Below are 24,772 nucleotides of genomic sequence, written 5' to 3'. Positions count from 1 at the left end.
AGGGAAAGGGGAGAAAAAAAAAAAAAAAAAAAAAATCACCCCAATTCCCCAGGCGAGCCACTGTTCTGCAGTCTCTTGCGAGTGAAGCTGATGAATGTGAAATGTTGTAATTTGCGAGTGCTGATAGTGACAGAAAAAGTGGCGCTAGATCCAGTAGAATTAGAATTAGAGGAATGAAAGACAGGATCCGATTTTCCCTATCAGAATTGNCTGAGTATCTGTGATCCAAGGTCCTGCGTCGCTGTTGGCATTCGGGGGGCTTTGGCCGGGCACACACACACACACACACACACACACACACGTACATCGGGACAAGCTTTTGATAATTAGCCAAGCAAAATGAACTTTAATTCTTTCTTTTCAAATGCTAGATCTGGCCCATAATTACTGCGGTGTAATTAAAAGTCCCAATCAATCTGTTGGATTGCAGAGTCTCAATGAAAGAACAGGAGAAATTAGACCTTAATCCTCAGAGCTCTGTCTCCCGTCGAGCCCCTCACTTCTCATGTCCCCTTCACACGTGTTGTTGGCGTTGATGCGCACACACACACACACACACACACTTGCACTGTCACACACTTTTCAGCCCCCAACCCTGAAAAGACAAACCCCATTTTATAAGGGAAAGCTTCTCTTTTTTTTTTATTATTCCTCCTCACCTCCTCCTGCTAAAAATGTATAATATAATATAGACCATTATGTTATTTAAAAACTCATTACAGCGTTTGAAATGGGAATCTTGGGAAGTCTGTTTAAATATTGCCTCCTCCACATTGTGCAGAGATGGGTGGGGGGGGGAGAAGACACATCGGGGGACGTGGCATGCAATTAAGAGCAGAATGGATTAGTTTCCTTTTTAAAGTTATTGAGACACAATGAAGGGAGAGGCTTTCTCTGTTCCCCTCTCTCATCATCTGTATTGATGGCTCCCCTGTAAGCCCCTCCGCTCGCCCTCTCCCAGTTAATGACAGTTTGCATTTCACACTACAGGAACCAAGGAAAACCCTTTGGCCCTCTCCCCGTGAAGAGTGAAGAGATAGACCGGGCAAGAGAAAAGAGGTGTGACAGAGCCGTTTGACTTTGTAGGTCGTGGCTGTCGTGGTGTGGAGAGGAATTAGCCCAAGACAAACATGTCAGAAAGACTAAAAGGCATTACTTCTACTCTCCCGCGTGTCGTAACAGCCCCATTCTTCTCCGCTCACGCCGTCCTGAAAGTCACGGAATCCGAAAAGTTTGCAGCGAGGCAGAAATTACTTGGCTTACTGTATTTATGGGGCCTGGTGTGGCTTGTCGGAAAAGAGGGGCATGCTGCTTCTGCACCTGGAAGGCATATTCTATTAATGACACTATGACATTATTTTCTTCTTTAATACAACTTGGGTTTTAATTTTTGTTGTGTTCACGGCCAGTTTTATCAGTTATACTCACTGACTTAATTGATGAGCTCTGGAAATGCAGTGACATTGCTATAATGAATCAAATAGGGGAAAAAAAATGAACACAAATGATCCTTTATAACATTCATTAGAGCTTTCACAGCGTGGGCAGTGCTGGAGAAACATTAGGCCTCATTATATCCTTTATTTAAGATTCTCTGAGGGTGACCTGCGTTTACTGTGATGCCCGAGATGATGACGTGTAAAATAAAAATGCTAAATATTAAAAAAATCATCATGAAAATCACTTAAAATGGCTTCCACAGGAGGTAAGTGTCCATTAAGAGGACAAAAGAGTTTCAGTTTAAGGTCACAGTTCCAAGGTCGGTCCCACATGGGGGAACCTGACGTAGCAGAGGCCTCACCTGACTCGGCTCGGCTCCGGCGATGTCGCTCGAGTCCGGCTCGGCGGCGGGAACCGTTCACCGCCTGGCGTTTGTTTTCGGTTCATTTATGTTGTGACCGCAGACTGAACCAAACCAAAATACGTCATTGCTGAGAGTGTTAAACATCAGTTTCCTGCTCTTTACTCCGTAGCATCCCAACTTTCCTGCGTTGATATTTACTTCCTCCTCTGCACGGGGGCGTATTAGATGAGACGAAGTACCTCGACATCCGGTAACTAATCAACCGGATGTTGGCGACCATGTGGCTGCTTCTGGTCTGGTTCAAGTGAAGCTTTGCGTGCTCAGTTTTCCTGTTCGTTGAGGAATCACAATTGACAATTTGGATCTGCTCACTTTTGTCTTGAACTTGTAATAAACTGGGTTTGACCTTTTCAAAGATTTGGAAGCAGCTATGGATTCTGCTACGAGATTTATATACACACACACGTCAGGGGTAAAGCTTCTCCCTGCCTGATAGGACGATATCTCCCTTATTCCCAATCCTTACCTTTCACTTCTTTCTAAACTGGGGGCACAGGAAGGTTCAGAGGAACCCGAAATTTGCAAAACTCAAGGAAGCAAACAGCGTCACGGTGGCCTGCGCTGCTCCCAAGCCACTAATATCATTCTGTATAACCCTAAAACGCAGGGCTTACGATTAAACACCAAGCATATATTAAATTAAACCCCCCCCCCCCTTTTTTTTTTTTTTTAAAAGAAGAGGTTAAAAAACTGCATTAATCGTTTCAGGTAAGAGGAAACGGTATGATAATCAGCCTCGTTTGGGAGTCTATCCTGCCGCGGTTACGTGGACCGCTAATCCAAACGCGGCTCCTCTCCTGCACCTGAAAGCCCTCCTGATCCCGGCTGAATTCTAATGATTGAAATGAAAGGCATCAGCATGCCAAATCACATAATGGAAAAATCCAGAACAAACGCTATGACCCCCCCCCCCCTTTCCTTTCACCGCGCCACATCTTATCTGACTCCTTATTCTATCAGCAGAGGTGCGGCACAATGGGGGCGACACGAGTCCTATATGATCATTTTTTTGTGATGCAGTGCAGAACACACACATGTTGTGCTGATTTACAGATGCAGAGTGATGGATCAGCTTGTTCTTGTCAGTGAGAATGATGATGTCATGCAAAGGAATCCGATCAGTGTCTGGATTGTGTTTTCACTCTAGATTATTGTTGTTGTTGTTTTTTTGCACGTGATTATGTAGAAAACTTCTTTGCAACTGCAGCTTTAATCACAAAAATGTTTAAAAATCCAACAAAATCCCCCCCACACACACACACACTAACACACACACACACACACACACACACACACACACACAGAGACACACACAGTGGTCCTCCATCACTCCTGCCACCCCTTCATCACAGCAGAGCTGCCTAATCACTCACTCTGTATCCTAACCAAAACAAAACGGTGCCAACCAGTAGCTTTTAGCCGTGTTTACACTCCTAACTCCCCACCCTCCCTACTGCCCCCCCCCGTTACACTCCCTCCCTCCCTCCATCCCTCCCTCCCCCAGCGGCTCGTGGCGGCATGGGTGATTAATTTGGGCCGTGCAGACAGGTAAACACAGGCCTATTTACATGGCTTACCCGCCACCATATTTATACTCAACAGGACTAAGCTTCAGATAGAATATCCTCAAAGCTCCCATCTGTTTATTTTCTCTAACTGCTCCTTGAGCTCCGTCCTGACACCCGTTCCTCTACCTTCCTCTTGCCTTCCCCTCCCCTCCTCCCTCCTACTCTCTGCTCCCCCCTCCACCCCTGACCTGCCTCACTCTCAGGTCAAACACTGTCTTCTTCCCATAGAAGTAAAGTTTGTAAAAAAATAACACATTCATGATATTTATTCATCTGGCGCTTCTTCTGTCTTACTCTTATACCTGCATATATATATACAGTATATATATGTCGCCGGTGTTTGGTCTCGGTGAACGCAGCTCAGCGACGATCATTTAGAAAAGTTACTGCAGTTTTGGTTTTTATTATCGTTTGTTATTCTGTCTTCAGCACATGTAATTCTTTCCCAGCCTCAGATACAGTTTTTATATTTTATGGTTTGTTTGGAATAAACAGGAGTTGAAGTATTTACCATGAGCAGCGATACAGCAGCTCATCAAATCAAAAAGATGTCACCTTCACAATTTCCATCAACATGAAATATATTAAAGTCATCGCAGTAATGCAAAATCCAGTTTGACTGACTGGTGAGTGAAGAAGCCGAAAAGATGAAAATCTTACTAGGTTTGAGTGTGACAACTGTCTAACTTTAATTCATGTTTCAGCGTTAATAAACACAGCTAGTTGCAGTGATCTCTGTTACATTTGACGGTGTAGTTTGAAAAGCGTTAGCGGGGTTCGTACTCAGGCCCAGTCCAGAGTTTATTGGGAAGCTGTAGGATGTCCCTTCATAACAAACATAAAGGCTAAGAGATATCAGTCTAACACTAATGCGTTTCAGTGCACTGACCCAGCATACCACTGCATCACCTACAGTAGCTCCCCTCCCACTCACATAGCTGCAGAGCGGAGGTGCTTCTCTTCGTGCTTCGCATTCCCGCAGCTGCAGCAGGCACGTAGGCCAGGCCCCGCCTTTTCCTACCTGGGGGGGGGTCAGCGCTGGGAAACCAGGCCAGAGGTAAAGAGGCACAGGAGTCATGTGATTTCCCTGTCGGCAGGTGCGGCGGCTTGGGCAGAAAAACACACATCATCAGCTTGAACCTGTGAACTCGTAGCTATCTGTATTAGCTTAAAACCCATTCATTTAAATGAAATGGACTTGATAGCTGGGAGGCAGGAACAGATACAGTGACGGGCTTGTTCTCACTTTCTTTGGTGATTACCTGATTTTTTTTACTTCCTGTCACTTCTTCACATGAGGCTTAAATCTCCTTCCTTCCCGTCAGGCCCGTCTCCCCTTCCGCTCATTATACTGCAAATGTGCTTCGTTAGCTTGTCTTGATCAACAGGTGCAGCACGTTAAGGTAATCTCCAGTCTTTTTTCTTCCTTGAGTGGATTGTTAGTGATGGAGACAGCAGTGGGAGGAGGGAGGCCGCTGGAAAAAAAATCCACTGATACAAGCCCCGCTAAGTGGTATTATGCATATACACAAAGTACATACAAGTGGCATTGAATACATACATGCATTTATGAGTCACACTCATAAAAACTCGTGCATGTGTGATCACTAATTTAATTACTGATCCGCAGATTTTTTTTTTTTCCATCCGCAATCCGATCTTTGAAGATTTACTGTACACGCGGCAGTGCAAACATATTGTACAAATGTTTTCTCCCTCTGTGAATCCCCATCATGCCTTTGGGCAGGGATAATTACTTATCAACACTAGAGTTCCTTAAAGGGGTGTCCAAGAGCACACAGAGCTGTCTGTTTGTCTGGGGATTTTTATTCCACCACCTCGTGGAGATGATTTGTCTATTATCTCCGGTGGATTTGCTCCTCTCTTCATCTGCAGCGCATTACTGCAGTCATAAAGCTGCAAGGTCAGGGGAAAGGCAGGCGGGGAGGAGGGGAGGAAGGGAGGGAGGGAGGGAGGGAGGAGGGTGTGTGTGTGTGTGGGGGGGTCCTCTTCTCTCCCCCTCCTCTTCAGACTCGCCTACAGTGGAGCTTTACCCCATCAGATGTATGATATAGTAACCCATCATATACTCGCTAAGCAGTGATAAATCAGCGAGTGTGGTCAGAGGTAAATATCCATCATCATCTTTATCATCGCCGCCGCTATTGAGATGACCATTTTTCTCCATTTCTGCTTTATGGATGCAGCCGCAGCGGAGAAACGCAGGGAGCGAGAGTGAGAGAGGACAGCATGCGACAAAGGTCTTATATCAGTAGTTGGTCGTGGACAGGAAATCGTCCACGCATCCTTTTCTGTGTGAGGCCTGATTCATCTGTAGCTTCCTCCCTCGCCATTTTGAAGTAAATCAAAGAAAAGCATTGATTGAGCACCTCGTCCAGAACCAGAGATCTGCATTAAATCCAACGTTTACCGTATTATCTCTTGGTTTTTGTTCACTGATGACGGCCCCCCCCCTCCTGCTGCTGCTGGTCTGGGAAACCAGAAAGAGGTTTCATCTGACATATGAGATCAGTACTTACTCATTGTGCTTTTTTCTTTGACTCAATTAGTCCTTTAGTCCTGAGTCATTATATGTCCAGTCTGCACCAACTTAGATATCAGTAATCAGATAATCAGAACAAAAATACGAACGATTATAAAAATGTCTGTAATGACATGAGCCTGAATAGAGGAGAATTCAATGCAGATACGAGACGTCTCACGGTTTAAGAGATGCTGCAAAACAGATGCAGAAAGCAACGGACTGAACGCAGTGGGTGACTGGCGTTTTGCTCTAGATGAAAAAAACGAAATCTACATTGCACGGACGGTCACGGCTCCACCAATGCAAAAACTATAAACTTGCCTTAAGTCAGGATAGTGAGGATTTGTTGTCGAGAATCTCTCACTCTTTCACCATGAAGCAGATGTGAAAGAAATGGCTGATTAACAGAACTTTTTTTGGGGGGTGGGGGTGGGGGAGGGGGTATTCAGGAACAAGCGAATGCCTCATAGAAGAACCTTGAATGTCTGAGACATAACAGATTAACGATGTTTAACATTGTCTGCGTCTAAACAAGGATTTTCCCCCAAAATCGCAGACGATCAGTAACGTAATCCACCGCCATCCAGTTTCATGCAGCCGCAGTGCGAGTCCCTGCAGAGCCGGCTGAGGGTAGCTACGGGTCATCTATTCTATTCTACATGCAGACACAGTGCAGCTAATACCATACTTCACAGCCCAGCCTTAATCAGCCACTGCACTGACAATGTAATTATGGAAGTGTCCAGGCACCGCAGTCAGCCGGGGAATTCTAATTATTTACAAGGCTGAGGAGGAGAGCCCACGGTTCATCTAAAACCCACGACCCGCTCCCGCTGCACATCCAAAATCATCTCGAAGCAGAGGGCCAGACTGAAGGCATTTATAGAGATACAGACGTGGCAGAAGAGAGGGGGGGGGCGGCAAAGACCTACCAGACTTAAACATCAGGAAGCATTTGATGGACACAAACTTACCTGCACTGTCTCCTCTAAGTCAGTCGAATAATTTGGTTTGTTAAAGTTTCGGTCAACTTAAAGGTTTTTATTACTTTTTTATGGGAAAGGTCTAGATATAATGTTTGTGTTTCTTTAATATACTGATATATATATTAATACTGAGTTGTTGCAGTCGTCCTGGAGGTCCGCTCTAGAAGCTGTTCTGCACGTCTCGACCGTGTCGCATGATGATGATCACCTTGTGATTTCCGCTCTTACTCATATTGGCTTGTTCCCTAACGTCTTCCTGACAAATCAGAGCAACATAAACTTCAATGCTCCTTGGCATTGATTCTCTAGCTCTGTGCTCCATTCTTCTGGAAGATTATCTCACATCTGATGTTTTGATGAAGGCGCTCCTCCAAACTCTTCAGGTGTTCAGTAGGATTGAGGTCAGGTGACTGTAGAGGCAGCAGCACACGACTGAAACCATTCACTTCCCCCCCCTACGGAAGCGTTTGTGTTTGTTTTGTTTCTTGGTGGAGCTTCTCTCCTTTAATGTGTCTTTCATATTTCATCAAAGACCACAATATAAAGTTCTCTCATCGAAATCTGCGGCCTCCCATTCAAACAGCATGTGACGCACCTTGACGAGACCCGGGTTTGCCTCGGCAACTGGTCGATAATTGAATATGAAAAATCTACTACTGTGTGATTCAGACCAAAAGAAAAAGGAAAGAAACAACATATACGTACAGTAGGTGTGACGGCTAACCAATAACCCGAGAGCGTTCGTCTGCAGAGAGCTCGTCGTCTTTATCCTCTCCACTTCACACGGCAGCTGGAAGAGAGGCAGAGCAGCATCTCTCTTATCTGTGTGTATGTGTGTGTGTGTGTGTGTGCGTGTGTGTGTGTGTGTGTCTGTGTGTGTGAGGTCTTGAGTACAGTAAAAGCCTAATCTAATCACCACACACTCAACTGGTTCCTCCAGGTGTATTACTGTACCAGGAGTGTAATGCAGAGAGAGAGGGAGAGAGAGAGAGAGAGAGAGGTAGAGGGGAGATAAGTAATATTGATCTGATGCGTCGATTGTCACTCTGTCACTTGCCTTGAATAGCTAATCTCTTTTCTCACGGGTCAGAGGGAAGAAAAGGCGACGGGGGCTGCACGTTTAACCACAGCCGATCCACAAATTGTTTCCAACGTGGGGGTAAATCAAACGAGCAGCCGCTAGCGTTGGATGTGAAATTGTGACTCCCGCCTGTTGTTGACTGAAATGATGATGATGATGATGATGATGATGAAGATGAAGTTTGGGGTACTTTTGGCAGCTGGTTGGATTACTGCATTGGGACGAACAACAAAAAAAAGATTGAAGCAAGAAGTGCTTGTTTCTTTGTGGTTTGTAACTGGAGAATCTGTATAAATGTGTGATCATCTATTAACTTTATGACTTGTTTACATTTTCACTTCTGCTATTTAGATTCAAGAGAACTCGTTTAATTTCATATCCATATCAGTCATTTCCTGGAGTCTCATGTTGTGTCTTCAGATGAACAGGTGTGATGAATCACTACGAGTGCAAGAGACGTTATAGAAAACTAAATAAATACTGATCCTTGAAGGTTTATTTATAAACTGGTCAAACCTAAACGCCACAAGAACGGCGTCTTCTTTCCGAGTACGTCCTTCTGAATCTATCAAATACCAAAATCTGACGTTTGATCTGAAGTTTTGTTTTTGATCAAATAATTACAGATTTAAATCTTTGACTGATACTTTTGTTTAGATGACATTTAACTTTTGGGATAGTTTGGTTTTATTTTAGTTGCAACATTTCAAATGATGCCTTTTTCACAAGTGTCTAATTCTGATATTTGAATCAGTGTTCTGGAGGCCTGACCTGAGCAGATAAGATTAGCCAGTATTTCACAGGAAAGCCCAGTGTTCTTCCTTCCCTTTTTTAATCATCTCTGAGCCCCTCAGGTTTATCACACCTCTCTGGGGGGGTGTCCCAACCCGAGTTGTTGTGGTCCAGTCAGTTTCTGAACGCGTCGTTATCATCGCGCTTTGCTCACATTGAGAGTGAGACTGCAAACCCCCTTGTTTCATGTGTGGTCAAGGAGCAGTTAGTGGCTTGCTTAGATGCTGAAGGTCACGGCGTACAGGAGGCAAGCATGTTAGCATGTTAGCATGTTGCTACACGACTTCACCCTTTTTCCCGTGAGCGGCTTGAGTCCAGCTCCTCTTCACGCACTTTTTCTGATGTAGAATACAAAGGCAAAACGCCGCATTTAAATATTTCAAGCTAAAGTTTTTGTTTTTTTATTTCTACTTCCATGTGTCGGGTTAGGTCCTCTTGTATCTACACTTCATCACCCCCTTCCTCCTCCTCCATGACAGGGGGGGGGGCGCGTCATGTATACACATCTATCACCCCTTCCACTCCCATGTCTCCACCTGGAATTATAGAAAGGAGGGAGTGATGCGACGAACACGCCACAGTAGTTTCCATTTACCAAGACCAAACATCAGCAGGCATATCTCTGACACCAAAGGGTCTGCCTGGGTGCCCCCTCTCCCCCTCTCATTTCCAACACCCACCCCCCAACCTCCCTACACTCCTCCCTCCTCCTCTCCCTTCCCTCTCCCTACCCCTCCCCTCCCTTACCCGCGCCATCTCCTTTTTAATATAGAGGCTGGAGATGAAAAATGGTGTGCTTTTGTTTATTTGCCACCGATGCAAATGCGACCACAGCAGGATTAGTGAGTTCTCCATCTCTTTGCTGATAGCGGTGGGAAGAAAGAGGGGATTTTTATGCAAAAAAGATCTCTCCCACCCTTGCTATGACAATTGCAATGCATCACTTCATAGACAGTTTTTAATCTGTTTCAAACCAACCACACTTTGAACTGCTGGGAATGCGAGATATACAACTGTGGGTATATGCCTGCGTGTGCGCCTGTTTGTGTGAGTGTGTGAGTGTGTGTGTGTGTGTGTGTGAAAGAGAGAGTACTTGTGTGTATGTGCTGTATGTGTTTTCCTGTGATTAATCTTTGGAGTTGGTTTAAGCACACTGCTGACACAGCACAGATCTCCCTCTCCCTCTCTCTCTGGCTAACTTTGTCTCTCTGTCTGAATGCCCTTGGATTTAGCTTTGAATAACAAAAAGTTTGTGTCCTAATTCACTGTTGGTCCATTGTGTCCAACTTTCATTTATTTTTTTTGTACATCGCACAGCAAACTTAACGGGGAGCCTGTAAATTGATCTTTAATCAAGAAATCTGCAGAACTTAAGCTGCTTAGATTCACAGCACAGACGCACGTTTCTCTGGGAATCTGAGGAAACAGAAACCTTGAATGTTTTTGAAAGCTGCACAAGCAAAGATTTGATAATAGAAATCCTTATTTTATTTTTTATTTATTTATTTATTTAAATAAGTTTAAATGACAAAGTCAGGCTGAAAAGAGAAGAGTGACCCATCCATGCAATGAAAAGTCAAAGGAATTATTATTTTAGTATGAGCGTATCCCTCTCTCCTTAGGTGGGCATGGATTTATTGATTCGTAGGTTTAATACGTTTAAGTAAGCAAGTTAAAATCGTACACATTTAAAATATAGTGATTTAAACACCTCACATCTCTCCTCTCGTTTCCGTCTGGTAACTCAAACTCTGATCCCACACCAAGATTTACAATCTAATGTTGTTCATGACTCTTGTATTTGTTATTAGCTGTCATTCTTCACAGTGTTTCCTTTGTTTTTCTGATTGAAGAAGAATAGAATTTATACTGTTTTTAACCGTAAGAAAACGTGACTTTTTTAAACAGAATTTCATCCAGTTCTGGCTTTAAATATCAAGACATCTTTTCACATGTATCAGCAGATCCATGTTTTCTCAGATCTCTGGACTTGCACGTTACTATGAAGGATCCATTGAGCCTTTTACTTAGTTTCAGAGCTGCCAGTGTATGAACTGTATATGTACATGAAGGAGAGTGTTCAGTTAAGTTCAGATGTTGAGCTGTGGAGAATTAAAATAGTTTGAAGTAGAATTGTTTTTCTTGGTAGTAATTTTATCAGAGCTTCCTGGAGGCCTGAAGGTTGAGGCGACCTCCCGTGTTTACTCCGTCTTGCTATCCCCTCTTTTCCCGCCATCCGTCTACGAATAAAAGCATAAAATACCCCAAAACACACAAACAATGAGCCATTTTCAACCATTTTGAACGCAAGAACCTGTTTATAGACGAGTCACGTTTATTTTGAGGACAGATTTCTGATATTTCCCAAATCTTCCAACAATGATAACGGCTCAGCTCAAGCTGTTGTTGATTAGCAGTGATTGGCCTCGAACGTTATAACGGCATCAGCTCTGTGGAAACGCACCCCGGCCTGAAATGTTTCTGTGAAGTGTTAAAGCAGAATAAAAGAGATGGGTGTGTTTCCCCCCGGAGTCCGTTTCTTTGCTCATAAATAAAAAAAAAAACCTGTCTGCTCACTTTCCTTTGCATGTTCCTTTGATTCCACGTATTCAGACGCAATGTGTCAGATCAAACCTTCAAACATCCATCACCTCACCCTCAGAAGAAAGGAGGAAATGCCAAAATCCAAAACCGTCATCCGAAACACGCTTCACTGTTGTCGCTCCTACAGACAGATACAGCGAAACTCGTGAGTTTTCCGTTTAGGATTTCTGACTGACTACACAATTATCAAGGGGCTACGGGCGTATGACTGCATATCATAAAAAGGGGAGAGAGAAAAGGGGGTAAAAAAAAAAAAAAAAAAGGAGGAAAACACGGGCCTGTTTATCTTTCTCGCCACTGTTGGCATCCCGAGGAGAGTGTCTGGCTCCGGGTAGATACCAACGGGGACGACACAAAGGCGAGATAAAGCGTTAAGACGTTTTTTTTTACTCATCAAATTTAATAAGCCTCATCTCAGACACGCAGGTATTCAGCGCGACACTTTCAGGGAAAAGGTAAACACATCCATTTTGTAAGCTCTCGCAGGAAAAAAAAAAAAACAAACCTCAAACCAGTGGCTGACACGCATTCTCAACGTGTCAGGGTGACAATAAGATACACTATGAATAATAGAATAAACAGATACATATTTTCTCATTTGCCTCTCTCACCTCCTCTGTAGTTGACACCTTGGCGGCGTGATAAAAAAAAAAAAAAGGAAGAAAAACCCCCCCCATCAGAAATACTTTACTTTTGGAGCTCCGCCCTCGCCTCCTTCCCCTTCGTTCACTTCGGCGGCGGGGGCTTACCTGTGCACCCCGCTCGACTGACACCTAGCATTCGGAAAACAGCTCGTCGGGATTTAATCAGTCGTCATTATGGCTGAGGAGGAAAAAAAGGGGCTGCGGCACAATGCTGACACAAAGACAGTCTAAGGGGATCTTTGTGCTGTAAATGTGCTTCTCACAGTGGCTGCGTGACAGCTGACGGTGAGTCGCTGAAACACTGATCCACTGTTTCCTTGTAGAGACATCAGGGTGAATACAGAGGTGCCATGGCGTGCGCTGAAAGCTGCCTCAAAGACCTGAATGCTGCACAACACCTGCATGGCTGCTGTGGCGGATTAGGGTGTCAACACACACAATGGCTGAGGGAACTCAATGCCTTTTGACTCGCCTCACCCCCCCCCACCCCCCCTCCTCCCCTCATACGCTCTCTGACGTCCCCCCATTGTCAAATGCTCTATTTTATTTATCACCACAACAGCTCAATGGGGAATTAAGGGGGGAAGAAAATGGCGACAGGTTATTGAAAAATATTTATACACTTTGAAAAATAAACATTTTTCAGTTAAACTTCATTTCAGAAGGGAGGGGGGGATTATCCTGAGAAGGTGACAGAGGTTGTTGTTTCACGCACTTCGGGGGGGGGGATTCGGTGACATCTGCCTCCAGTGCAGCCCCCCACCACCACCATCCCCCCCCGAACAAGATGGCGGAGAAATGCACCAAGGAAGAAGAAGAAGAAGAAGACTGTTCCAGTGCAACAGATGGAGCCGAGAGCCCGGCGAGGAGGAAGAGAGCGGAAAAGGGATAAGGGGAAGGGCTGGTGAGTCTTTCGGCGGGAAGAAATTTGGCAGCGTGGCAAAGAGTGTCGGAGCCTGGCAACGCCACAAAGAGCCATGGCTCTCGATCCAGCTCGGCTCCACACCTCTCTGGCAGACATGCCATCACAGGCTTTGTTTACATGGGTCTGTGCACCCGCTGGGAACCCTGGAGAAAATAGAGAATGAGATGCGGTAGATGTGATGTGTATGACGAACAACTGCCCTATTATGCTGCGGTGCCGGCTGAGGTGTATGTCGCTTTAAGTTGGCCAAAAAAAAAAAAAATGCATTATATAGTTTTGGTTTTCTCTCCATTTTTCGGTGCAGAGCGGTTTTTCCTGCGGAGTTTTGGCAACGCTCTATAACTGCAAACCACAGCTGTGTTTACTGTTTGTTAAACTGGACATTTTTTATTGCAACCAAACACTTGAAACTGCCCCGAGAACATAGACGTAAAGGCTGAACCTTTAGTATTAAACATTTTCAATCGTGATCCAGATCTCCATCAAAATACACATTGAAGTTTCATTATGTTGAGAAAAGGAGGTTTCCACTCTGTTAAATGTTAAAAAAGATATTTAAAAAATGTTGTAACGTGCACCAAAAAATACTAAAAGTCGTTGTTTGACCGCTGGAATGACGATGCGACAAAAACCCTTTTCTCGAGGTTTAGCCATGTCTTGCTAACTAACAGAGGAGCAGGTTGGAAAGCTTCCACTCAGTTTGCATAACTTAAATCAGTATTGTATCCGGGCAACAACAAATATTTAAACAGGAGTTTATTTAATCCCTGATGTAACAAACCATTCTGAACACACACACACACACCTCCCTACATTCCCACAATCATCACAACACATCGACACGTGCGAGTAAAAACCCTCACAGTCCGGACGAAGGAATAACTCCAGTTTAACTCGACTCACCCTCCGTGTTTTATCCCGGTCGGAGTAAATCTCTTTAACACTGCTGCAGCCTGCCTCCCTGCGCTGCCCTTCAGTGACAGTTGTGCAGCAGAGGAACAGTAATGCAGTAATGGTATCAGAGAATGAGGCCCTAAGCGCCGGGCTCTGACGGCCCGCCTGCCGATGATGGATGTCTTCAGAAACTAAACTACTCCGTCCTCTGCAGCCCCAGAGCGACCGCTGCTGCGTGTTGGGATCCCCTCTGTAATGCCACGATGGATATTTGAGAATGGGAGCGTGTGTGTGTGTGTGTGTGTGTGAGCATGCACATAGATGACTTTAAAGTGTGTTTGCATGTGCTCTGTGTAGTTTTCTGTGTGTGTGTGTGTGTGTGTGTGTGTGCTGCTTGAATGAACTTGGGAGAGTTGAAGGCTCTTAGCGTGGAATGTGAGGGATGTTATATAAACACATTACCGACAGTACCAACGTACAGCCGTACACACTGCTGGCGCCAGCCCCACACTGCATTAGCTGACATTTTATACAAAAATGGTGAAAATGGAGGGTCTGAGGCAGCGACGGAGGGTTCTCTGGTTCTCACCAGACTCTGTTTGGGTTGAAGTTGTTCTCTTTTTAGCCTCCTTTTTTAGACGTCTGATTGCTGACTCTGCCTCCCAGAGGGACTGTCAGGAGGTGCTGCGGTCATTCAGCAGCACTTATACGACCTGACAATTTAAACGGGAAGTCTAAAGGATTTGGTGATTTACATGGAATACAGGAATGGGAAATTGGTCGGAGCACAAAAAAACGCGATCTGGTTACATGACAAAAAGCGACGCGCGGTTTTAATTTGAGTACATACACACTCGAGCGTATGAAAGAAAGAAAGCATGTCCTGTGCATTAACTGAATGCAAAAAGGTAAACAAATAAAGAAAAAAAAAATGTGCACACTCACAATCAAACATACACACGTGTTCTTTCCGTGCACACGCAGAAAACGAACACACACCGACTTTGAAAAAGCAATTAATTCCAGATAGCATGGACATGAAAGGCAGCGGGATGCTGTGAACATTAAAAGGCACAGAAGCCCGAGCGTTGCTTTCCTGCGTGTCTTTAAGGCTTTCTCAATCCAGGCCCTTCTAAATAGGATTCAATAATGTCCAGGTTGCTTGTTTTTAACTTCAAAGATTTCCCCACCAAACGGCTTAAGTCCAACAGAGAGAGGAAGAGGAGGGGGAGGGCGGGGAGGGAGGGGGGGGTGCACACCGACAGCTCATTAAATGTCAATGTTCACTTTATTACATTGTGCTCCGCTTTTTCCGCGCCACCAAAGTGGTTTCACTCGTGACACGGGGAGGGGGAGCGAGTCGGCGAACCTGGACTTTGGGTGAAATCAGTGACCAATGTGTGAGGAGAGCAGGAAGAATCCCCCCCCACCCACACCCACCCCAGGAAAGGAGGGACTGAGTGGTGAATCAGCAGAATGGATGATGCTGAATAGATGTGACTATGAACTGAAAGTTTGTGTGGTTGTCCGTAGCAACAATCTGCAAATGTGCCCTCAACAAAAAAAAGTGTGAAACCGTTTCCAAAACATCGCCGTTACATCATCTGGAGAAAGTGTGTCTCTGTTTTCAGTTGATGCTGAACATGCGTGACACGTATGTAAACTGAAGACGCAGGTCTTGGCCCGTTCCTGCACTTTGCTGTCCATCAAGAGCTCTCTAGTAAAGCCCTCCCGTAATCTGCTGCAGCGGCAGAACAGAATCCAGACCGGCGAGACGAGGCGAGGCGAGCCATGCGGAGAGAGAAAAGCGGGAATTGTGTTACAGGTGATCAAGAGGGAGGAGAGGAAAAAGAAAAGAAGAAGGAGAGCAGTGGCAAACCTCGTCTGCTGCTCATGAATTTGTGAAACGGCTCTTGAACAGATCGCCTCTCACTTCTTCTTCTTCCGCTCCCCCCACCACCACCACCACCCCCCCTCCGTGTCCGTTAACCCCCTCGTAAAGAAACAAATGTTTCATCACCGGGGGACGAGCACACGGGGATGTTTAACCAGGCGAATGGAGTGCCTCCTCCTTCTCCTGGGCCGCCAACAAACCGCTGGCTGGGAGAGCGGCCAGGAAGAGAGGCAAGAAAGCAAGTCTGAATGTCAGCTGGCTGGGCTCCGGCTGCTGCAACGCTGTCTCCCCACACACACACACACACACACACACACACACACACACACACACACACACACACACACATCCAGCTTTGCCTGCACATCAGCATGCGAGTACACGCAGCGCTATACATACAAGCAAACATGCGCACATATTCGCCCTGTCACGCTGTTCATGCTCGGTATCAGAGCGACGACTACACACTGACGCACGCGCCCCGAACACACACTGGTGCACACGCACGCGCCGGGTCCCCTGGCAGCGCGTCTTTCCACAGCGCAGGCCTGTGATACTGAGGCTGAAGGAATTTGCTGTGGATTACTTCTGGACTGAGGCGGGCAGCTTTGGCAAGGAGCGGCCAGGCCACTTTGAGGATTTAACCAGCAGCAGCCACTGCCTCCCAAAAGCCCCGGGAGCCGCCCCGACACCGGCAACACTCTCTCTCTCACACACACACACACTTATACACGGACAATCTCATCAAGTTGTACGTCAAGGATTCATCTGAGAAGGATTGAGGTCGTTATTGTGCGAGAATTCACAGTCAATTAAAACACTTCATTATCTCCTTTTAAATATAGATTCAACGATTCCAAACTCCTTCCTGGAGCCGATGCATTGGGTTACCAAGCGTGTGTGTGTGTGTGTGTGTGTTAGTGGTGGCCACAAGTGAAGGGAGGGCGAGAGAGGTGTAGAGAAAGGCAGGGAGAAAGAGAGAGAGAGGAAGAGAAACCTGTTCCTCTGTGAAGTGCTGTAATTATCCAGGGAATGTCAACACTTCCTTTTCTAACGAAGCTTCATCTAAGGGAACTGTGTGTGTGTGTGTGTGTGAGTGTGAGAAAGAGTGTGAGAGAACATGCATGTGTATCCTCCGTTCACCCCCTGAACTTTGGAAGAAACCGCTCTACCCTTCATCCACTTCACTCAGAAAAAAAAAAAAAATCCCTCCAATTTTTTTTATTTTTTTTTCCTTTTACCCCCTCGCATCCAAACCGTCTCATCTCATCCAGACATGACAATCTATATAATAATCATCCCATCATAAGTGATGAAGACAAGGACAGAGCTGAGTGGAAAAGAAAACTAGTAGAGGAAAAAGAAAGAAGAGAGAAAAAAGAAAAAGAGCGAGGCAGTGGAGAGTGGATGGAGGAGTCAGGTTTCAGTAGGGGGCAATGCTAGGCTACACACCGAGAGAGCCGAGACCGACGGCTCCCAGCAGCTCAATATCAGCCACTGTATCCACTGCTGCTCTGTGCTGCTGCATCACTGCTGTTCACACACTGAGCAGAAATCCTCCTCATCATCATCATCATCATCATCATGGTCAGAAGTAGATCTCAATAGGTTCAAACACTGTAAACATAGTGTAAAAAAAAAATGTAAATGAGCACGATGTCTATAGCTGCATTAAGAGATAAATGATTGACATTAGAAAAACAGCTGAAGAAGAAGATGATGAAATAATAAAAAAAAGAGTAAAAATATATTAATTCCTGCTTATTTACTTGGTTTGATCCGACACGTCGCTCTCATCTAAACGCTTGTTTGTGCAAAAACAAACCTCGAAAGCCACGTAGGAAAGTGTTCATAAAATATAATGCACTCATAATAATAAAAGTATGCATCCCCGCTGCCCCCCCCCACCCCCCCCACCACCACCACCAGCACCACCGCCGCCGCTCTACATCCACACTCATCAGCAGCTTTTAATCTAGCCAGAATTAGCATATTCAAATGGTTTTCCTAATGACTTTCATCTGGCAAAAAGGTAATTTCATACACGAGAGTAGCCTTCAACTTGGAGGCGGCAAAGACAAAGCTGAGAGCAGGGGGGCAAAAGATACCGCGGCGTGATAGCCATGCGCAGTGTGCGAGCTTATAAATGGTTTTAATAAGGTTGTTTTTAATTGAACGTATGGGTGAGAACTTTGAACCGCGGCGCGCCGCCGTCCTATATGTGCCGGAGTCGCTGAGGGGGAGCAGGAGCTGGGAGCGCCGGTGTAAATGGCATATCATACGCTAATACTGGGGTGGGAATGGGAGGATTCAAATGATCAGGCCACTGTTGGGTGGAGATGGCTGGAAAAGCACATTAACACACACACACACACACATGCATGCACGTAACACACACAGACTGACACAAACGCACGCAAACTCTTTTGAAATTTTATTCTTGAGTACAAAAACAATTAAGAGCAGTGGTGCTTTGATGTTCAGTGCTGCCCTGCAGGTCAGGAGGGAGAGTGTTTCTTTATCTTAATTGAAAAAATTAAATCATTAACCTGATGCCACTGTTTCTGAATGACAAGTCCTCCGCTTTTCACTGTTTCCCAGCGTAGCCTTGACTAGCAGCGAGAGAGAACATGAAGAGACATGCTCGAGAAACGCTCGAGAAGAAAGTAGAGAAGAAGAAAAAAAAAAAGAGGGGAAGACAATTTCAATAACACAAGAAAAAGAAAGTTTAGTGGGTGTAATTTGATTAATAATGCTAAACGGAGACTGGGAGGGGGCGAGATAGGACCGAGGGAACAAATTAGCCAGCACAGCTGGGGAGGGACTCCGTTCGGCAGGGTATCAAAGGCTCACAACATCGCCTTTCTCCTCCTCGCCTCCGCAAACTCAAATTGAAATTCGGTATCTTGTCACACGAGCTTCAGAAGTGTCGTCCTTTATTGGCTCTTTTTTTCCTTTTAATTTCACTCATTCATTCTTTTTTTTTTTTTTTTTTTTTTTTTTTTTTTTCTTATTTGTCTTTAGCCAAACATGAAAACGCTTTTTCATGTTTTCCCTCTATTGGTTAAAAATCAGTTATTAAGCATTGATCAATACCGTACAGCAGAAAACGAAAAGATAGATATCCATCGTCTTTTCCTCTGCGTCTGACTGCGGCGCTGGAGCGGATCAACAGTTTAGAAACACATTTAAACTCAGATGAAACAGCTCATAAGAAGCTTAAGTGACTCATATAAAAAAATCAACTTGTGCATATCAGTGGTTTTGAGCAAAAAACAAGTTACAATTAACCATAGAGAGAGATATGATTTTCTAAAAGGCATTAGATTATACTCAAATGCCCCATGACATGCATGCACACATTTCCAGATAACGCCTTGGCCTGCACTGAGATAGTGAATAACTGTGTGTGTGTGTGTGTGTTGGGTGGGAGTGGGAGTCAGCTTGTCATAACACATCTAGCATTTAGCGGGCTAATCGTGGGAGACGACCATGTTGTTTTGATCACCTGTAGTATTACGGCTAATGTAAATAAAGGCTTACACTGGAGGCCTGTCACTCTGCCTGTCTGAGGGGCTGCGAGAGAGAGAGAGAGAGAGAGAGAGAGAGGGAGGGATGGTGTGGGTGGGGGTGGGGGGTGACCAAGGTAAGAAAAATCACTTCTTCTTATCTCTTTTCCTCTGACCTGAAACAGTCAAACTGCGGTGCATGAAGTCACAAAGAAAAGAGCTGGTGGAGGGGAAAAACACACACACACACACACACACACACACACACACACACACACACACACACACACACACACACACCGGAAAATCTTGATGGTGAGACACTGAGGGGGGGGGGGCTCTGTGTGGCGATACATCATTGTCAAATTAGCCGTGATACCTGTGTGTAATTACCGTAAACAAACCAGAAGATTTCTGACTGTTTCTCAGCAGAAGTCTCGTCACTGCGCTGCACTACACATTGTCACAAACACACAAATTAAAGGTCTGACTTTTTTTTATATTTTACTCGGGTTAAAGTGAAGAAGCGTTACAAGCAAGAATGTAGGTAACTATCAAAAGTAAAAGATCTCATATATGTATATATATTACAGTATATTTTAGATTATAAATACTGATGCATTAACTTGTCAGCAACTTTTTAACATTGTCGCTGCTTCAGGTTGAACTCGTTTTCAAGACTTTAAACCAACAAACTGCAGAAATAATCTTTAATAATGAATTTTATAACGTCAAAGATCGATCTCAATTATCAAATATCAAATGACAAGTGTAAGTATAGTAGCTGTGAAATAAAGGCAGTGAATTAAAGGTCCTATATGACGCCCTGACATTATGTGGAGTGAATGTGAAAAGAGTCAGACTTGTACTTAAACTTGTGTACATGTTTTCTTTTCTATCACTGATTAAAACCATGTAAACAATAATACGTCACGTCATAAACACAAAGTGTTTCTGCAGTGTGTGTTTAGTTTTCACTAAATGATTCATGTTAACATGATAAAAAGTAAATGTTGATAAACTTTTGAGATAGTTGTGTTTATGGCTGCAGCAAAGTTTATCTTCAGTAACGACTGAGCTGCCAGTTTTGTTCTGGATTCATTGTTTAGTGTTTAAAGGGGGAAATGTTTCCTAAAGCCCAATAAATCATCTCTGATCAATCACAAATATTCCCTTCACTATAATGTAAGACAAGGAAAAGCAATAAATTGTCACATTTGAGAACCGGGGACCATCAGATGTTGTGTGTGAGTTGCTGTAATCAACCATCGAGATAGTTGCAGAATAAATGACATCAATTAGTCGACTAATTGCCGCCCTGTTTATGTTGAAGTTTTTTCTTCTTTTTTGTCTCTTCAGTAGTTTTGTTTTGACATAGTTCCGTTTCTGCAGAAGAAGAGCTCCGTGTTGTGCTGATGCATGACAATATTTTTATTTTGGGGATTTTTTTAAGATCATAATCTGTTCGGTTTATTGGGTCAGCGCTCTGACACTTTCTACACTTTCTGGGGAAGAGAAGCTCTTCCGCTGCTTTTGTGCCATGAAGCAATTTTCCCTCCATCTCTGACCTAATTTCAAAACATGCACTTTGTTTAATCGCATAGTGAACCGTCTTCTTTGTTTACTGTAATTACACCGGTGTCTCAGAGGTAACTAGTGATGATTTATTGATGGAGAAAACACAAGGCGCAGCAGCTCGAGGAGGAGCCGTCGGTGTGAGGGGGTGCTGGGTTCGTTGACTTTTGCCATGCACCTGTGTTTTCACACACGGTTTCATCTGTGGTCTCGCACACTTACAGTAGCGTATGTTGCAACAGTCACCTTAAAAGACCAGCAGAAACCTTTCAAGTCGGTATCTCTTCCCCACCGCATCTCACCATCTGCTACCCGAGCGACAAAGTCCTCCAGTGGAACTTCCAATACAGCTTGTAATTTCTTTTTTTTTTTTTCCATCTGATATGGCATCGTCGTGCACAAGAGCGGTGAAAAAACATCAAATTTCCAAAATACCACACGTGTCTGGCTTTCATTATCATCATTAGAGCTTTTCTTTTTCAAAATAAAACGCCAGTATTTCGAGTGTGCCGTCTGCAAAGGTAAAAAAAAAATATGACAATATCCCTTTGCAGACACAAGAATATTAGCAACAGAGGAGCTATTGTGACACAGAATGAACATACTTTTAGTTCATCTCAGGGGTGTAATGATGTCTTATAATCCCACATCCATATCTGCACTGGCTCTACCAGGCCACACCCATATTTGGAGACTAATAAAACGACTTTATATTCAGTTGAACGGTACACAATATAGTTAGATTATGCTTATTCGTCCCAATACATAAATATGTCATCTCTTGGGCAAAAGCTCTCGATTGTGCCTTGAATGAGGCAACAGGATCCCAGTGCACAATCATCTCTGTCCGTGAGTCTTTCAGAAGTTGAAGGATTTCATACAACACTTTTCACCGCCGTCTTATTTTCTCCCTTTTGAAAGAGAGGGAGTTGGTTATGATTTTCTTTTTTTTTTCTTTCCTCCCTCCCTCCCTCCCTTCTCTCCCCCCTATACGGGTTTAACTTGGGCTATTTCAACCTCGCTGAAGAAAGTAAATGTGTTTCTAGGCTGCTTTCAGTCTGAGCTGCACAACTTATCTCCCTCTTGCTCTTTGTTATTAAATGCAGTGAGCGAACGATCGGCGTTTCTCTAAGGGACACAGAGACTGAGTCAAAAATCTAAATGGGGAGGCACACTCCCTGCATTACCATAAAAAAGGGGAAGAGGTGTGTGTGTGTGTGTGTGTGTGTGTGTGTGTGTGTGGTCGGTGGCTAGATTTCTGAAGGAGAATCGCTGGTGTTATTGTCGGGCTGTTTGTGCGGGTGCGCGGCATCACTGTACTTGCTTCATATGTGTGTGTGTGTGTGTGTGTGTGTGGTGTGTGCGTGCGCGTGCGGTATACGTCGCTTGCAAATACATCCGTTGTATGCTAATACAGGCGCTGTAATGGTGAGTGCTGCTCGTGATGTCTCTACCAAGTTAATAAATCCCTGTTGAAGACGTATAGAGCAGTACAAAAGTTTAACCACCCGTCCGTTGGCAAAGCTGAATTTTGGAATTTCATTCTTAATCAATAAATCTTCTATCAAGTGGGAGTTCTATCAATCCATAGCCATGCTCGCTCTCCTGTGAGGTTATAGAGTCGATTGTAATATTAAACTAATCTTATATTTTTAACCATGATAAGCAAAAGTAGAGGGGGAAAAAGCAGTGTAGCATGCTAACAAGCTAATTACTGCAAGCTTGTCATCATTTTTAAGCTTGTTAGCTTGTTGCTAGTTAAGCTTAGATTCTTTTGAGGTGTTTACAAAGTATAAATGAAAAGTGAGGGAATCACCAAAGTTATTAAGCTACATTTGTTTTGGACGATGAACGTTTGTGGTAAATTTCATGTAGTTGTGGAGATATTTCACTGTTGGACAAGTCACCATCATTAGATCCGTGCTGCTACAAGCTAAAATAATGCATTTATTTAGTGCAGATCTGCTTCTCTGTGCTCCGTAACTGAGACATTTTGATCTTTGATCCCAAAGCTTCCGTCCTCTTCGCAGCAGTTCGAGTGTGCACAAAGTGCAAATCGCAGCCTTTTGTGGTGTAAATTCATAAAACAATTATCAAAGTCATACAACTTTTGTCATGACAATTTCCTCTCTTCTTTTTATTTATTTATTTTTTGGTGTACTCCAAGACTCCATAGTGTTTGAATTCACATCTTTTCCTGTGCGTATGGGAGTGGATAGTTTTAAAGCCAACTCTTTCATCTTATGTTCTTTAAATCTACAGGAGAAGACTTTCAGAGATTAAAAAAAGAAAATGATTTTTTTCTTTTCGAAGATTTGCTGGACAAAATGCCAAGGATAAGTGAGAAGGAGTGTGAAGAAGAATCCAGGCCACTTTTGAATGGAGATAGAAGAGATCTTGTGTGGAGGGAAGGGCTGTGTGTGTGTGAGGTTAACCCTGGGCGAAGCCTGGCAGAGGCACTTCTTCACTTTGGTGGGGGGGTGGAGGTAGAGGTGGTGGGAGGGAGGGAGAGGGGGGGGGGGGCCATGAAGATCTCACCAGAGGCTTTCTATCAACACGACATGAGTTACATGCATGTAGACGCGGTCAAAGGGAGGAGGGAGGAAAAAGGCAAGTGTAAAAATAAAGAAGTTGGAATCAAAAGGGTCACGTGCAATCTCAGCAATGGGGGTGATGACAGGGTTTGCCTCACACCTGAGCTGTATTATGCATTCCATAATCGGCCAAACCCTGCACACACACTCACACAACACACACACACCCACTCCAGTGACCGGCGGCAGCAGGGTTGTGTTGGTATTTTTCTCTGACCAAGTGAACTTCATGCATCGCGTACATGATATAAAACTCCAGAGTGGCGAACAAAAGCCGGCCAGACAGAGCGAGAAAAAGAAGGGAAGAAGAAGAGGCGGCCCCTCTCCCTCTTTTCTTCTCTCCCGCCGTCTGCTGCAGGGGTTTTTGTGTCTTTCCCTGGCGAAGTGACAAAGGCAGCGCTAGGTAGGTGACCTTTCGTCTCCGTTCCCTCTTTTTGACGGTACAAAAAAATAAAAAAACACAGGTCAAGTTTCATTCATCACCACTTCAGCTCGCCTTTTTTTTTTTTTTTTTTTTCCCTTTTGCGAGTGGTTAAAAGCAAAAAGGCAAAAAAAAAAAAAAGAAAGAAGAAGAAGACAGCAATTCATGTATTCTGTCACAAGATTCAGTGAAGAATAAAATTACACTAGGTCTAAAAATGGCGGGGGAAATCGGAGATGAAGAAACAGAATCCAGGATCCTTCAACAAAACGTCTCAAACCTTTTTATTTTAATTTTATTTATTTATATATATATTTTTTTTGGGGGGGGGGGGAAACTTTTCAGAAAAGTCAAAAAAAAGAGGACGAACAAGAGAGAGAGAGAAGGGAGAAGACTGTCCATTAACAAAAAGCAATTTCTGTTGGTGTGGCGCCTGGCTGCTCCAAGGTTCCTGGCCGGGCTAATAGCCTTTCATTACAAGTTTCTCCCCAGAATTAGAGACAGGTCCGCGGCTGTCGGCCCACCAAACACACACACACACTACACACACACACACACACACACAATCACACACAACACACACACACACACACACTTTGATCAGCTCTCTGTCACTGACACACGTCTAATGACCAGGGGAGAGCAGTAGAGGGCGGCCTGTGTTCACACATGCTACACATGCCTGAACAAACACACACACACAAACACACACACACACACTTATACTTACAGTGCAGCCAATTTTACATGACTAAACATCATATTTTATTATTTTTAATTCATTAAAATCAACTTAAACCTGCAGTGAAAATGGCGTGGAGATGATGATGATGTAAGATCTCATTCAAACAAAGAAACGCACAAGATCTTACGCCC

This window comes from Seriola dumerili, unplaced genomic scaffold (genome assembly GCF_002260705.1).
Source record: "Seriola dumerili isolate Sdu_G_001 unplaced genomic scaffold, Sdu_1.0 BDQW01000138.1, whole genome shotgun sequence".
In the NCBI taxonomy this organism is placed as follows: Eukaryota; Metazoa; Chordata; class Actinopteri; order Carangiformes; family Carangidae; genus Seriola; species Seriola dumerili.
Note: the sequence above shows the minus strand (reverse complement) of the source record.